At 33.7% G+C, this 15,562-nt stretch overlaps 2 long non-coding RNA genes across 3 annotated transcripts in view; both read right to left on the bottom strand.

Annotated features, from left to right (window-relative positions):
- LOC142871875 (uncharacterized) overlaps nt 1-15,562 on the bottom strand; it is an 88,734-nt gene that overhangs the window by 30,160 nt on the left and 43,012 nt on the right. The window contains exons 1-2 of one of the 2 annotated variants that reach the window (XR_012920046.1): nt 4,610-4,636; nt 4,015-4,116 (exon numbers count right to left, since the gene is read on the bottom strand). The exons of the other annotated variant lie outside the window; for it this stretch is intronic. This is a non-coding gene — a long non-coding RNA (uncharacterized LOC142871875). Of the gene's footprint in view, nt 1-4,014; nt 4,117-4,609; nt 4,637-15,562 lie in introns of those variants that run through there. 2 annotated transcript variants of the gene reach the window in all.
- On the bottom strand, nt 11,280-14,817 carry LOC105863895 (uncharacterized). Its single transcript, XR_012920045.1, has 4 exons — nt 14,725-14,817; nt 14,096-14,256; nt 13,549-13,607; nt 11,280-11,429 (listed from the first exon to the last, which is right to left on the bottom strand). It is a non-coding gene; the product is annotated as an uncharacterized LOC105863895 (long non-coding RNA).

The raw sequence follows: 15,562 nt of genomic DNA, 5'->3' as shown, positions 1-15,562 counted from the left end.
TTACTAAAATTTCAATTCCATTATTGTAAGGGTGAAAAAAATGTTTTATTTTCAAATGGGTCATTATACATAAGTTCAGAACCAATGTAGACATTGTAAATCATGACAGGCATACTTATATTATCTCAATTTGTTGCTGCTTTATAACAACAAATTAAGAAATGTGCAACATCTTTGAAGGAAGATAATGCTATTCTAGCATTGTTATATATTTCTTTTAAAAGATCTATATTGAAATTTAATTTGATTCCACTTTAAAAATACTGCTTAACAAAAACAGGGCAAACTCAATATAATTAGCTCTAAGAGCACTGGATGCTAGGATTAGCATAACACAAGATTAATGAAACAAAGAGTTGGTTCTTTGAAAAGATAAACAAATTTGATAGACCTTTAGCTAAATCAACCAGAAATAGAAAAGAAAGGACCCAAATAAGCTTAATCAGAAATGAAAAAGGAGATATTACACCTGATACCACAGAAATACAAAATATCATCTGTGAATACTATAAAAATCTCTGCACATAAGCTCAAAGACATTGAGAAAATGAACAAATTCCTGGAAATACACAATCTCTCAAGGCTCAATCAGGAAGAAATAGAACTCTTGAACAGACCAATTATAGGCAATGAAATTGAAGCAGGAACAAAAAGTCTTCCAACTAAAGAAAAGACCCAGACCAGATGGTTTCATAGCTGAAATTTATCAGACCTACAAAGGAGAATTGGTACTTATACTGAAGAAATAATTTCATAATATTGAGAAGGAAAAAATCCTCCCCAACTCATTCTACAAAGTCAGTACCACCTTGACACCAAAGCCAGGAAAGGACACAACAGAAAAAAACACAGACCAATATCCCTTATGAATATAGAGGCAAAAATCCTCAATAAAATTCTAGCAAACCGAATTCAGCAGAACATCAAAAAATAATTCACCATGACCAAGTAGGCATCATCCCAGGGATGCAAGGATGGTTCATACATAAATCCATAAAGGTGATTCACCACATAAACAGTAGTGAAAACAAAGATCAATTATCATCTCAATAGATGTAGAAAACCATTTGATAAAATTCAGCACCCTTTTCCGATAAAAATTCTTAAGAAAATAGTCATGGATGGAACATACTTCAAAATTATAAAAGCCGTATAAGACAAACCCACAGCTAACATCATGCTGAATGGAGAAAAGTTGAAAGCATTCCCACTCAGAACTGGAATGAAACAAGGATGCCCATTGTCACCACTTCTATTCAACACAGTGCTGGAAGTCCTAGCCAGAGCAATCAGGCAAGAGATGAAAATTAAGGGTATCCAAATGGGGAAAGAAGAGGTCAACCTATCCTTCTTTGCTGATGATATGATCTTATATCTAGAACATGCCAAAGATACCATCAAGGGACTCCTGGAATTGATAAATAAATTCAGCAAAGTCTCAGGCTACAAAATCAATGTATCCAAATCAGTAGCATTCCTACATACCAACAACAGTCAAGCTGAGAATCAAATCAAATAATCAATACCTTTCATAATAGCTATGAAGAAAATAAAATAACTTGGAATATATTTAACCAATGAGGTGAAAAATCTCTAAAAAGGGAATTATGAATCATGGAGGAAGGAAATTACAGTTGATATAAACAAATGGAAAAGCATACCATGCTCATGGATTGGTAAAATCAACATTGTTAAAATGTCCATCCTATCCAAAGTGATTCACAGATTTAATATAATCCCCATTAAAATACCAATGTCATATTTCATGGATCTAGAAAAAATAATCTATGTTTCATGTGGAACCATAAAAGAACTTGAATAGGCAAAGCAATCTTAAGCAAAAGGAACAAATCAGGAGGCAGCACATTACCAAACTTCAAACTATACTACAAGGCTATAGTAAATCATCATGGTATTGGCACAAAAGTATCAACATAGACCAATGGAACAGAACAGAAAATCCAAATATAAAACCATCCACATATAGCCAGCTGATCTTTGACAAAGTAAACAACAATATACACTGGGGAAAAGAATCCCTAGTCAAGAAATGGTGCTGGGAAAATTGGATAGCCACATGCAGAAGATTGAAATAGGATACATATCTTTCACCACTTACAAAAATTATTTCATGATGGATAAAGGAGTTAAATATTAGGTATGAAACTATAAGAATTCCAGAAGAAAATGTTAGAAAACCTCTCCTAGATATTGGCATAGGCAAAGAATTTATGAACAAGACCAAAAAGGCAATCACAGCAACAATAAAAATAAATAAATGGGATTTGATTAAATTAAAAAGCTTCTGCATAGCAAAAGAAATAATTAACAGAGCAAATAGGCCACCTACAGCATGGGAGAAAAAATTCGCATGCTATACATCTGATAAAGGAGTGATGACCAGAATCTACAAATAACTCAAGCAAATCAGCAAGAAAAAAAATCAAACAACCCCATTGAAAAATGGGCAAAAGATATTAATAGATACTTTTTGAAAGAAGATACACAAATGGCCAATAAACATTTGAAAAAATGCTCAACATCACTAATCATCAGAGAAGTGCAAATTAAAACCACAATGATATATCACCTAATCACAGTCAAAATGGCCTTTATTAAAAAGTCCAAAAACAAAAGATGCTGGTGTGGAGGCAGAGAGAAAGGAACACTTATACACTGCTGGTGAGACTGCAAATTAGTACAACATCTATGTAAAACAGTATGGAGATTCCTCAAAGAATCAGAAGTTGATCTCCCATTTGATCCAGCAATCCCAATTCTAGGTATTTACCCAATGTAAAAGAAATCATTTTATCAAAAAGATACCTGCCCTTGAATGTTTATGTCAGCACAATTCACAGTTGCAAAGATGTAGAATCAACCCAAATGCCCATCAGTTCATGAGTGGATTAACAAAATGTGGTATAGGTAGTGCATAGGTACTACCAAGTAGTACCATGGAGTACTACTTAGGCATACAGAAGGATGACTTAATGTCTTTTGCAACAATTTGGATGGAACTGGAGACCATCACCCTAAATGAAGTATCTAAAGAATGGAAAAGCAAACTCAACATATGCTCACTACTACTTTGGAACTAACCGATGAGCACACATGTGTATAGAGAGAAGTAAAACCCAACGAAAATCAACCAGCGGGTAGGAGACAGGAAGGTACAGGCAGGCAAAAACCTACTTAATGTGTACAATGAACAATATCTGGGTGATGGGCACTCTTATAACCAGGACTCAAGCATTATAAAAGCAATCCATGTAACCAAAATTACTAGTACCCTGTAATACTTTGAAATGGTAAAAAATAACTACTTAAATATGATAAAGGCTATCAAAAATTCAAGACAAATATCTAAAATGGTGACACACTGAAATTATTTTAATTAAATGTAGGAAATATTAGGAATTCCTCCTATGATATTACTAATTATCATTGTCTTTAAGGCTTCAGAAAATTTAATATACCAAAAAAAGACATAAATATTTAAAGAAAAGGATAGTTTTATTTCTTTTTCCTGATATTATTATACACTGGGAAAGTCCAAAAATCTTGAGAAAAAGTAGAATTCCTAAGAGAATTTCACGATGCTAAAAAATACAAGATAAATATCCAAAATTAATAGCTTTTTTATGCTCTAGTAATAAAGTCCTAAAAGTGAAAATGAAAAGGGTATTGTAATTACATTGATTATATCACTAATAGGGACAAAACCCCTCTAAAATATTAAAATACTAAGAATATCTTAATTGATATTAAATCAAAATATAATTAATAAATAATTATATATTTAAATAATTAAAATTAAATTCTTAAAATATTTACATTAAAATATTGTGTCATATTTCCACAATTATATATAAACTCAATGCAGGTCCAATGAGCATTTTGATAGATTCATTTGAAAGTATATAAAATGATTAAAGTCCATAGTGGATAGCAAATATCTCAGAAAAGATAATGAAGTTATGATGGTAAATAATTGAGAAGAGATTTGCTTACCAGGTATCAGAACTTAACTACATTCATCAAATCAGAGTGGCACAGTAATTCTCTCTTATCCACAGTTTCACTTCTTGTGATTTTAGTTGCTTGCAGTCAACCCTGAACTTAAAATATTAAATGGAAATTCCTGAAATAAACAATAAGTTTTAAATTGTGCCTGTTATGAGTAGTGTGATGAAATTATCAAAACCACAAGGGGGGTTTAGCCTAGGTTCAGTTGCTTGTTGCCCAAAGATCCAATTATTATGACAAAAAGGATTCCCAAGGATGAAAGGAATTTTTAATGCAACAGATTTTGTTGGAACAATGGGAGAAGCTGCCTCAAATTCATCCATTTGACTGATGGAGATCATGGGTTTTTAATGGGAGGGGCCCCGTGTCTTGGGGCAGGTTGTGGTGTGACTAACAAGTAGCTAGGAGCATTGGGAGCAGGTTGTGGGATGATGAGTCTTGGTGTCAGAAAGTCTGCCAAGAGGCCTTTAGAATCTCATTTCCTTTGTCCTGCAGAAAATCCTCCATTTCTGGGAAACAACTCAAAAGTTCAAGTAGTTAAGGGAGAGGATTATTAAAAAAAAAAAAAAAAAAAACATACACAGGGGTGATTGAAATGTGTTCATAGTTCATAGAGCTGGTTACAAAATCTTGCACTGTCCTGCTCCATCCTGCAGGCCATGAATCCTTCGTTTGTCCAGCATATCCATGTTGTGGGCATTGTAAGTCACTGCCTGTGAGTCACTTAGTAGCTGTCTTGGTTATCAGATCTACTATCAAAGTACGAGAGTGTCCATGCTGGGGATTCAGATATGCCAAAGAGTAGCTGTTAAGTATGTCCTTCAAGTGAAAAGATAAAAGTTCTCAATAACAAAAAAATCATATGCTGAGGCTGCTAAAATCTACATAAGAAAGAATCTTCTATCTGTGAAATTATGAAGAAGGAAAAAGAAATTTGAGCTAGTTTTGCTATCAGACCTCAAACTGCAAAAGTTACAGCCACAGTGAATGATAAGTGTTTAGTTAAGATGGAAAAGGCATTAAACTTGTGGGTGGAAGATGGGAACAGAAATGTGTTCCAATTGATGGCACTCGAGGTTCAGCAGCTTGTGGTTTCAGGCGTCCACTGGGGGTCTTGGAACTTGTCTCCCATAAGTGAGGGAGGGCTGCTGTTTTAGTATAGGAGCAGATTACTATATCAGACAAAGAACTCAGCATTAGATCCTTGACATAAAAAAGATCCTTTTCCACATAAAAAATGTGGAAAAAAAGGATAAATTGCCACAACCTGTTTCTTGAAGAAACAGTAAATAAATTCCATTATATATCATGCAGAAATAATTACAAATACATAAACTTAAATGCACAAAGTGCTATAATAAAAAGAAATTTCCTTCCAGAAAATTTAAAGCCTTATATGTACAATCAAAGGGTACCAGAAACCTTTTTTCGGTAAGTCTTCCTACTCCAGAAGTTCTAAAAGAAAACAACTATCTGTATCTAAAGACTACAGAAAAATTTTAGAATTTTACATGACAAAATGTTAAGATAAAAAATAGACATGGTAAACTATTAATTTGCCATGGATGTAAAGGGCTAATTTTAATAATATAAATAGCATCATTACTAACTGACATGAAAATAACACTAAATAGAACAATGGGCAAAGAACCCAAAAGGGCAGATACAAAGGGTGAATCAGCATCTGAACTGATGGCCAGAATTCACCAGTGCTCAATGAGATTAAAAAATTAGAAAGTACCATGAGATCTATAACTTTTCCTGCTGATGTCAGGAAAAGGTTACTCATATAGAATACAGCAAGAAATGTAAAAAGTTATAGATTTCATATTAAAATTTAAATTATCTAGACTTCAGCTGAGAAATTTCTCTTCTGTACATCTACTCCATAAAGTTAAGCACTGAGTTGGGGAGACATTAAAAGGATATTTATTTCGGCATTGATTACAGTGAGCAAGAATTGGAACTCTCAACAAGGGTCAATGAATTGGGATACATCACAACATTGAATAGTAAGCAGCTTTGCCACAAAAAAAGAGAAATGAGAAAAGCAAGGAGAATAAAAATTTATATGATATGATCTATTTTTTTAAAACAACTGGACTCAAAATTATATACATATGTATATATATATGTATCTCTCTCTCTCTCTCTCTCTCTCTCTATATATATATATATATATATGAAATAAGTATGTCTCTTAATGAAATGGAAGAACATCACTGGAGGAGATGGAAACTCTGCTACTGATGTAAGGAAAGAAGCAAATAATTTCCAGAACAAAACAAGATAACAGGAACAATCTGTGTGTTACAGAATCTGAACATGACACACACACCTCCAGGGGCCACCACTCCCATCTAATAAATGGAGATGGCCTTCTCACTTATGTACAAATCTATGTGTTTGTGCACATATGTCTAGTACAAAGCACAAATGGATAGTCATCAAAACGTTTATGTCTTATCTTTATTCCAGGGCAGAAGATTTCAGGCCTTTGTTTCTTTATATAATATTATTTGAGTCTTCTAAATGTATACCTATCATTTATATTCTAAACAAACACACATACGAAAAAGAAAATAACAAAAAATGCAACTAATTTTATTGGGAAGTATAGAAGAAATAGCAACTACTGGCGGGTGTGGTGCCTCATGCCTGTAATCCTAGCACTCTGGGAGGCCAAGATGGGAGGATTGCTTGAGGTCAGGAGTTTGAGACCAGCCTGAGCAAGAGTGAGACCCCATCTCTACTAAAAATAGAAAGAAATTAGCTGGACAACTAAAAGTATATACATGTATAAAAAAAATTAGCCATGCATAGTGGCACATGTCTGTAGTCCCAGCAATTTGGGAGGCTGAGGCAGGAAGATTGCTTGAGTCCAGGAGTTTGATGTTGCTGCAAACTAGGCTGACACCACAGCACTCTAGCCCAGGCAACAGAGTGAGACTCTGTCTTAAAAAAGAAAGAAAGAAAAAGAAAAGAAAAGAAAAGAAATAGCAACTACTATAGTTAAATGCCCAAAATTTAGCCATTTCTTCTTTCAGCTATCAACATACTCTCAATCCCACTTAAAAATGGTTCTATTTTTCTTTTTCTGGGATTATGAATTATGGCAACTTTCTCTAACTCTTTGGTGGTCACCCTCCTGAAAAATAGTTTTATTTAATATTTTCATGGATAAATGTTGGCATTATTTGCAATTCTACATCCAGTGTTCTAGTTTAGGAAGACAAACTCTCCGCTTATACTGCTTATATTGAAATCTATATAACAACCACCTACAAATATGAGAGGATAACTTGATATCCTTGATCTCTAATTTAGTTTTGCAATCTTGAAGCTATGGCTCTAAATGCTAAAGAGAAAATACTGATGATCATATCTGTTTGGAGAAAATATATAATTTTAGGTTAACCTTCATTGTTCATATCCATAATACCATTAGGATATTATGACTCACATCTTGATGGCTAAACAAATAACCCTTCATTAAATCTAAAGTGAGTAGTACCATGCAATCAAGGGCTGCAAAGAGTTTATTTTCTTGGCTCTTTTTCTTGTTTTATTGCACATTTGTGGCCAGTTTTATTGTTAAAACATCTTTAGGAGATGTTATTTTAAATAAAATTGATTGTAATATGGTTAAGTTATCTAGCCATTAGATCTATTTAAAAACTTTGCAGAGGAAACACTATTTTAGCAAAATTAAATAGAGAAAATTGTGGGAAAATATACAACAATAATTTATTTTGCAAAACAAAAAGCATATAACTGCTCTCTAATTACTAGCCTTTGAGGCATTTACAGCTAAATTAAAATCATCATTAGCTGTTAAGTGTGTTTGCTTTGATTAGTTCCTATTTTATGAGGTTTTAGGCAGAAGTAATTTTGTGGTATTATTAATGAATTTAATGTTAAGTAGAAAAAAACTTTTGTTGCCTGACAAGTAGCAACTCTGGAATTATGAGTTTAAATTTTGTGAAAAATCAGAGGGATCCTTCCTAACACATTTTCTAGGTATTAAAATAATTATTTTTTTTAAAGTATCTTCAAAGCTAGTATAATGGAAAAAAGAAAACACTAGCCTTAGTCCCTTAACCACTATGATTCAATAACATTGTTTCAAAGTGGAAAAGCATGGAGTTTGAATACAGTCCTGTTCAAAACCATATTTCACCACTGTGTTAATCTAGTAACTTAGCCAACCTACACTCAAAGTTCTTCATCTATAAAAATGGGAATATTAACATTTTTTCCAAAGGATAGTTTTAAAGATTAAATAAAATAGTGAATGATAAGTAGCATAGTGTCTGTGGTACATGTGCTCAGTAAGAGTTAATCTCTTTTTCCTTTCCTTTCCACATGATCTAGTGTGTCTAAAGATATTAGAAAACTAATTCCAAGCATATATCCAAAGATAAACTGAGGGATTTAGCATATTCGTGTTATTATTGCACTTGAATTTTGGAAAGAGAAATAATGTGAGTGTATGTGAGTTTCCTGTTTTAAACAGTAACAGAAAAAAGTATATTTTTAATGATTTTGTACCAAGGGGAAGATGATTCTTTAAATACCACTTTGTAATTTCTGAGGGCACATGTAAATGTATAAACCCTGTCTGTTTCATTTACCACCAAAAACCAGTGATTAAACTTAACTGCTGCATGGATCCAAGATGTTAAGAGCTACATGGAGGCAGTTGAAACAAAGAAGAAACTAAACTTAAAAACAAAACTTAAAAAAGAGAGGTGATTAGGAGGCAGCCAAGGCTGCATCACTGCACTTACAGGGCTCCAACGCCATCAAATGACTTGCCATACTCTACAAAGATAGGATCTGTGACTCATAAATCAACCCCATATTCATCAAGTTTAATCTTCAGAAAGTTGATATCATATTGGACATTTATAGTTTATTCTAAAAATATTTCCAGTATGAGAACTTAAATCTCAATCATTGCTATGATATGGAGAAAACATAGATTTTTGTGTACAACAAGGAGATGAAATTGTGGTGTTAACAACATTCTTTCTCTTACAGTCATCTAACCTCTCTGAAATCTGTAGCATATTTAATTATAAAATTATACCTACTGCCCAAAGTTTGAACCAAAGATTGTACTATTTGTATTAATATTATTTTTACCTGCTTATTTGTGGAAGAGTTAGTTACATGATTAGAAAATGACCAGAAGGAGATTATGGGTAGGAAAAAGTCTCAATATTTCATCAGAAATGTTGAACAGAAAGATGAATTGCGGTTTGTATTTAAAGTATGCATCAGGATATGAAAGGTTCTTGCAAGTTCCATAGGACCAGCACTTGTTTGCAAACTGGCCAGGGTAAAATTAATGACAGGTGGAAACCATTTTATAGCCTTGTTGGCATTCACTCTGATATGATACCACTGCCTTTTGAATGAGAAATGTTGAGAAGCAGCTCTTCATCATAAGCTCTGTGCAGCTTTTACATTAAGCTGTTTTTCATAAAGTTTTTCTTAAAGTTTTCCCTTTATTTAGAAAGAAACAAGCATTTAAGCTGTTGTAGGGGCATACAGATTTGAAATGTGGTGTTCGTGTGAAAATGTGTTCCTGGGAGGATATAGTCAGTGGAGTTGATTCACATGCCATATACTACTGCTTGATAGAATTTGCTCTGGTATAACTCAAGAGCTGCAGTTGAGAAATCTCAAGTTATTAAATATTTGAGCCACAAAAGCAACTTTAATGGAAAAAAAACCCAAGGATTTGGACTAGAGAGCAGCATACTTGCAATGACAAAGTTATTTTTCATCCAGGAATGCTTAAGAATAATGTTTTTTTGTTATTCTTATAGTATAGTATAGCTATGAAACCTAAATATTACTGAGATATTCCACCATTTGATTAGCAAATTCAGCATTTTCTAAATTGCAATTCATCACAAGAGCACAAGGATTAGCCTAGTGATTCTTACACAAATTCATGATATGTTTATCGCCCATTTTCATGATGGAGCATAACATTGAAATAAGACAGCAAAAAGTCACCAAATCAAAATAAATTGCATAACACTTCACAACAGATTACACCACCAGCTGAGATCTAGCACCTCAAAGGAAGCACTGTTTTGTTTCTGTGCTGTGTGACACAAAGAACCAAGCAGGCTTAATTATCCATCAAGATCATGTCCTGGCCCTAGGCAATCTATATGGTGCAAACTGCTTTCACTAACAAATGCTCAATTCATACTTGCACACAAACACCCAATTCCCATTTCAAAAACTTTCCTAGAAGAAATGATTTTATTGGCAGGTAAACCTGATATTCACAGGTTGCTAGATTCAAGAAAATAAAACCTAGTTATATTAGAGCATTTCCTACAATTTCCTTGCAAAAGTTCTTTCGCTGTTAAAAGACTTAATTTTGTGAATCTATGGATAAATAGACTTGGCACTTATCGATTTAGTATAAAGTATTCTAAAATAACAAACACAAATAGTGCATTTTTAAAAATCTTTTTCTTTGATTCAAACTTTTGAAAGTAGGTATGATCATTCCTATTTTGTAACTAAGCATGCCACAGGTTTCAGAGAGGTTAAAGATTCTAAGAAGAACGTTGTAGTACCAAAATTTCATCTCTTCGCTATACACAAAAATCCATATTTGTCCATATCATAGCAATGGCTGAGATTTAGTTTTTCATGCTGGAAATACATTATATCATCAATATTCAATATGATATAATTCTTGATGGATGTAGGGTTGATTTATGGGAGTCACAAACCCTATATTTGAGTATGGCAACAAATCCATCATTTGATGGTGGTGGAGCCACATAAATGCAGTGATGCAGCCTAGGCCACCTCCTAATTCCTTTTTTGTTTTTTCTTCTCATTTCAACTACTTCCATGTAGTTTCAACATCTGGACCCAATTCTAAAGTTTTAATAGTTTAGTAAAGTTTTAATAGAAAAGTATGGCAAATATTGTCAGTTATATGGCATTTTTAAAATCTAGAACCTAGATTTTAAAACTCTAGATTTTTGAATGGTGATATCATAATTAATTATAATTATGACTATAATGTCTAAAAAATCTTGAGTATTTCAAATCAACCAAGAAAAAAACCCTGAATTTTATTGGTTATAATGCTTAATTGATATCTCATATAAGATTTGGTTTGGTAACTCTTCAAGAGAATACTAACAGTATAAAATAAGAGAAAATTTACTGTAATTTCTTAATTTATTTCTTCCCTCTAGCTTACCATAGAAAATGATGATAACCACATGGCTTTCCTTAGCCATAAAACAAGGACTTGAAAATCAGGCCTCCTTTGGCAGTTGTTCTAAATAGTCGTCCACATGAGTAAAGAATGAACAGAAGCAAGATGTTGTGTTCTGGTGATATGGGATTTCCTAGAGATAAAATACAAATTGAAATAACATTGTGAAAATTAATCACAATAAATGGCACTACATTTTTATGGTAATCACTTCCTACCTCTGAGTAACTTTGGTATTCTTGGTTTCACTTCAGAGCCTTTCAGCTGCAGAAGGAAATTTTATCCTCAAAACTAATGTGTAATATAAAAAATTCTCATAGCAATATGTTACAGACAGAATTAGCCATGTAGACCACATATGCTAGTAACTATATATATTGGAAGATTTAGAAAAAATAATTTTAGATCATTTAGAAGTACATAAAATATAAAATTATAATGCATTCAATAATTAAATTATATTTGTTGAATTGATAAGGAGGCTTAGTCATGGTCAAATGACTATGTTTTTGTTAAATTCACATAATAATCAAGATTAGGTGAGTAATTTTTAAAATTAGAATTGTTTTATCTAATGCAGTTTTCTTAGCTCTATTCTTTACTAATGCAAATTATCCTGGCTAACCACTGTTGAGTTTTAAGTGATAGTTCATGTAGATTGAGATATGCCTTGTTTATCTGTAAGATTCCATATCTTAAAATAATTAGCAAGGCTAATGTAATGGTAATAGGTAACCTTGGTTTTCCATGAATCATCTCATTTTCTTTTCTCAACAATTCTCTGAGGTTGGCACTAGGACTACCAACCACATTTAAAAAGTGAGGTATCTGTGACTCAGAGATGGTTAAGTCAATTGTCAGTTTTATCAACAAATTGTAAAAGTGGGAATGAAACCATGCTGTGCATTTGAAGGTACAACACCTAGCAATTAAAATTCCTATGCCTGCCTTTTATTCTTTATTTCTTTCACTTGATATTGTTTTATAATGTGATACTTTTTAAATTATAGAAAAGTAGAAAAATAAAATAACAGCCACTTATTTTATCCCTGACTCTGAGTTTACAGATACTAATATTTTGCTTCAGATTCTGTTTTTGTTGTTGCTGTTGTTTTGTTGTTTCTTTTCGGAAGTAAAATACAATAAATAGAGCTACGTCAAGCAGCAACAGGAAATGGACAGTGTGTGGCTCTCATCTCTTGCTTCTCTGTCCTCACAGCTATGATCCTCTACGAGTTTCCTAGACTCTTTTTCCTGGACTACATCAACAAACTCACATGCAATCTCCCTTGCTCCAGTCTGTCTTTGATCAAGTGTACTGCTTATACAACTGGTGCGATAATGTTCTCCAAACATTGCATTCCTCCTGTCAGCCTCCTTTTCAAAATTATACAGAGCCTCATTGTTATCTATGTTATCAAAATTTTAGCACTCAAAGCCCCATGTCACCAGGGTCTTTTTTCAAATTCTTCTCCCCTATAGACCTTTCTTTCCTATAAGGTCTGGTATCCTGTAACACCTTACAATTTCCCATGGCTTCATCTGATTTTGTGGCTGGGCTTTTGACCAAGCCCTGTTCCTGGCTTGCTTGCCAACTTTGTTAAAAATATGCTTCTTCCAGGAAGTATTGTCTACTTACCTACCTTGTTTCTCTTCTGGGTAAGGCTTTAGTATTCATGGATTTCATTTATAAAAACACCATTTTACATTATTCCTGGTTCTGATACCTGTCAGTACAAGATGGTGGCTTGGGAACATTCATATGCCTCCTGTCTCTTAAAAAGTACTACTGAAATGTACAAAAGCAAATAAACCCACAATAGCAAGAAGATAGGATTGAGGACCAACGGTGGACTAAAGCTAGTAATATAATTCTGAAAGACAAGGAACAGATGTATGTGTGTGTGTGTGTGTGTGTGTGTGTGTGTGTGTGTGTGTGGTGACAGGGAAACAAAAACAAAGCAGAAATAACCACAGAATAAACAGAGACTCTCTTTAAAAAGCGATATCTGGGGCAATTTTCCTGGGGGCTCCAGGAGAAGTCTCCGTGCAGAGTCACAGGTACTCGAAAGGGGCACAGAATGGAATAGTCATCCAGTAACATCCACAGTGGGTCAGTGCCACCCACAGCCCCACAAATGTAGCATAACTGTGAGCTTGAAGTTTGTACCAGGAAAGGAAAGCTGGAGAACCATCTTCTAAACTTTATGAACCAATCTGCCTAGAGATAGCTAGAATTATAGTGAGTTTACCCTGGCAGACGGTGAGCCTTCTTATTCTGACTTGAGGTGCCTCTGCTTGCTGTCATATCCTAAAGTAAAATAAGCCAATAGTAAAATAGTCACCATGTACCCAAAGAGGCAAAGATTTTAGAGCCATAAAATAAGAAAAGACTTTTATGAACAAAGGAAAGACTAAATAATAAGAAAAGGCTTTTAGAAATTAAAAATATGACTGCCATGAATTAAAAATGTTAGTAGCATTCAGAGATAGGAATGAAGCTCTCTTTCTCTCTCGTATTTTAAACACAAAAATGCAGATTGAAAATATGAAAGGAAATTGAGTGCTGTGAGCCAAAGTTGAGTGAAAAGGGAATTGAGGGGTGTATAAAAGAAACAAGATAAAGGGCTTTAGATTAAAAGACTGCCAGAGAACTAAACAGAATGAAAAACAAAATCCATTCTTAGAAGTATTTTTGAGAAATCTTAGATCTCCAAGGATAAAGAGTAGATTCTAAAGGCTTCTGATAAGGGAAAAAAATAAAATAAAATAAAAGTTTTTATACAAAAGAATACTCACACGGACAACCAAATTCTCTTCAGCCACACTTGGTGCCGGAAGGTAATGGCGTAATGCTTCCATAGAAAGGGAAGATTCTTCTGTGTGGCCCCCACCCGAACTCCTGTCCCAGTTTATAGGATTTGTGGGACCTCATATGTGGTCAATATTTGTTAATTTGACTAAGGATATGAAGATGAATGAGAAATCCCTCCAACCAGACATAACCCTTCAGCCCTTCTACCTCTTACACCATTGCATTTGTTAGTAGGATTTTGAACATCCCACCACTGACCAGCACAGCTGACTTCCTTCATTTGCAGAACACTTTTAAAACTTAGCAATGTACCTTGGGAATTTTTCCCTTTCATATGGAGATGGATCTCAATCTTTTTTCTCCCCAGCTTTTTTTTTTTTTTTTTTTTTTTTTATGTGATAGACTTCCCATACAATAGAATTCTCCCAAAGTGCACAATTCAATGATTTTTAGTATAATCACAGTTAGGGGCAACCATCACCACAGTCAATTTTAGAATGTCTTCATCACCTCAAAAAGAAACCCCATATGATTTAGCTAATAGTCCCCCAGCCCGGGTGTCCCCATACCAGCCCTAAGCAAACCCTTATCTACTTTTTGTCTCAAAAATTACCTTATTCATATGAGTGGGATAATACAATATGCGGACTTCTGTGACTAGCATCTTTCAGTTAATAAAATGTTTTCAAGATTCATCCAAGTTGCAGCACATATCAGTACTCCATTTTTTATGACTATGTAATATTCCATTATGACTGCATAATATTCCATTATATGAATATGCCACATTTTGTTTAACCATCTACCAGTTGAATGTTTAGATTGCTACTACCTTTTAGCTATTGTGAATATGCTGCTATTAACATTCATGTACAAGGTTTTGTGTGGGCATATGCTTCCTTTTTTTTTTTTTTTTGGTATATAGCCTGGAAGTGGAGGAAGTGGAATTGCTAGGTCACATGGTAACTCTACATTTAATTATTTGAACAACAGCTAGACTCCTGTCCAAAGCAATTGCACCAGTTTACATTCCCATCAGCAGGGTCAGTGTGTGAGAGTTTCGATTTCTCCACATCTTTGCCAACACTTTTGGTACCTGACTTTTTGATTCTAGCCATCCCAATGGATGTGAAATGCTATCTTACTGTGGTTTTCATTTGTACTGATGAGTAATTATGTCAAGAATCTTTTAATGTGCTTATTGGTCATTTGTACATCTTCCTTAGAGAAATGTCTACTTTGATCTGTTGGCCATTTTTAAATTGGGTTATTTCTCTTTCTATTATTGAGTTGTAAGAGTTTATATATTCTGATCTGATATTTTAGGTGATTATTATCCAGCACACTACAGCATCCAATAGTGAGGCTTTTGTTTTTCTATAATCTTACCCTATATCCTTTTCTTTCAGTTAATTTTGTGTGTGTGTGACTGCAGGGTCTCTGATATTATT

The sequence above is a fragment of the Microcebus murinus genome, chromosome 7 (assembly GCF_040939455.1).
Source record: "Microcebus murinus isolate Inina chromosome 7, M.murinus_Inina_mat1.0, whole genome shotgun sequence".
Taxonomy (NCBI): Eukaryota; Metazoa; Chordata; class Mammalia; order Primates; family Cheirogaleidae; genus Microcebus; species Microcebus murinus.
The sequence above is the reverse complement of the archived record's forward strand: the minus strand, read 5'-3'. Positions and strand labels throughout refer to the sequence as shown.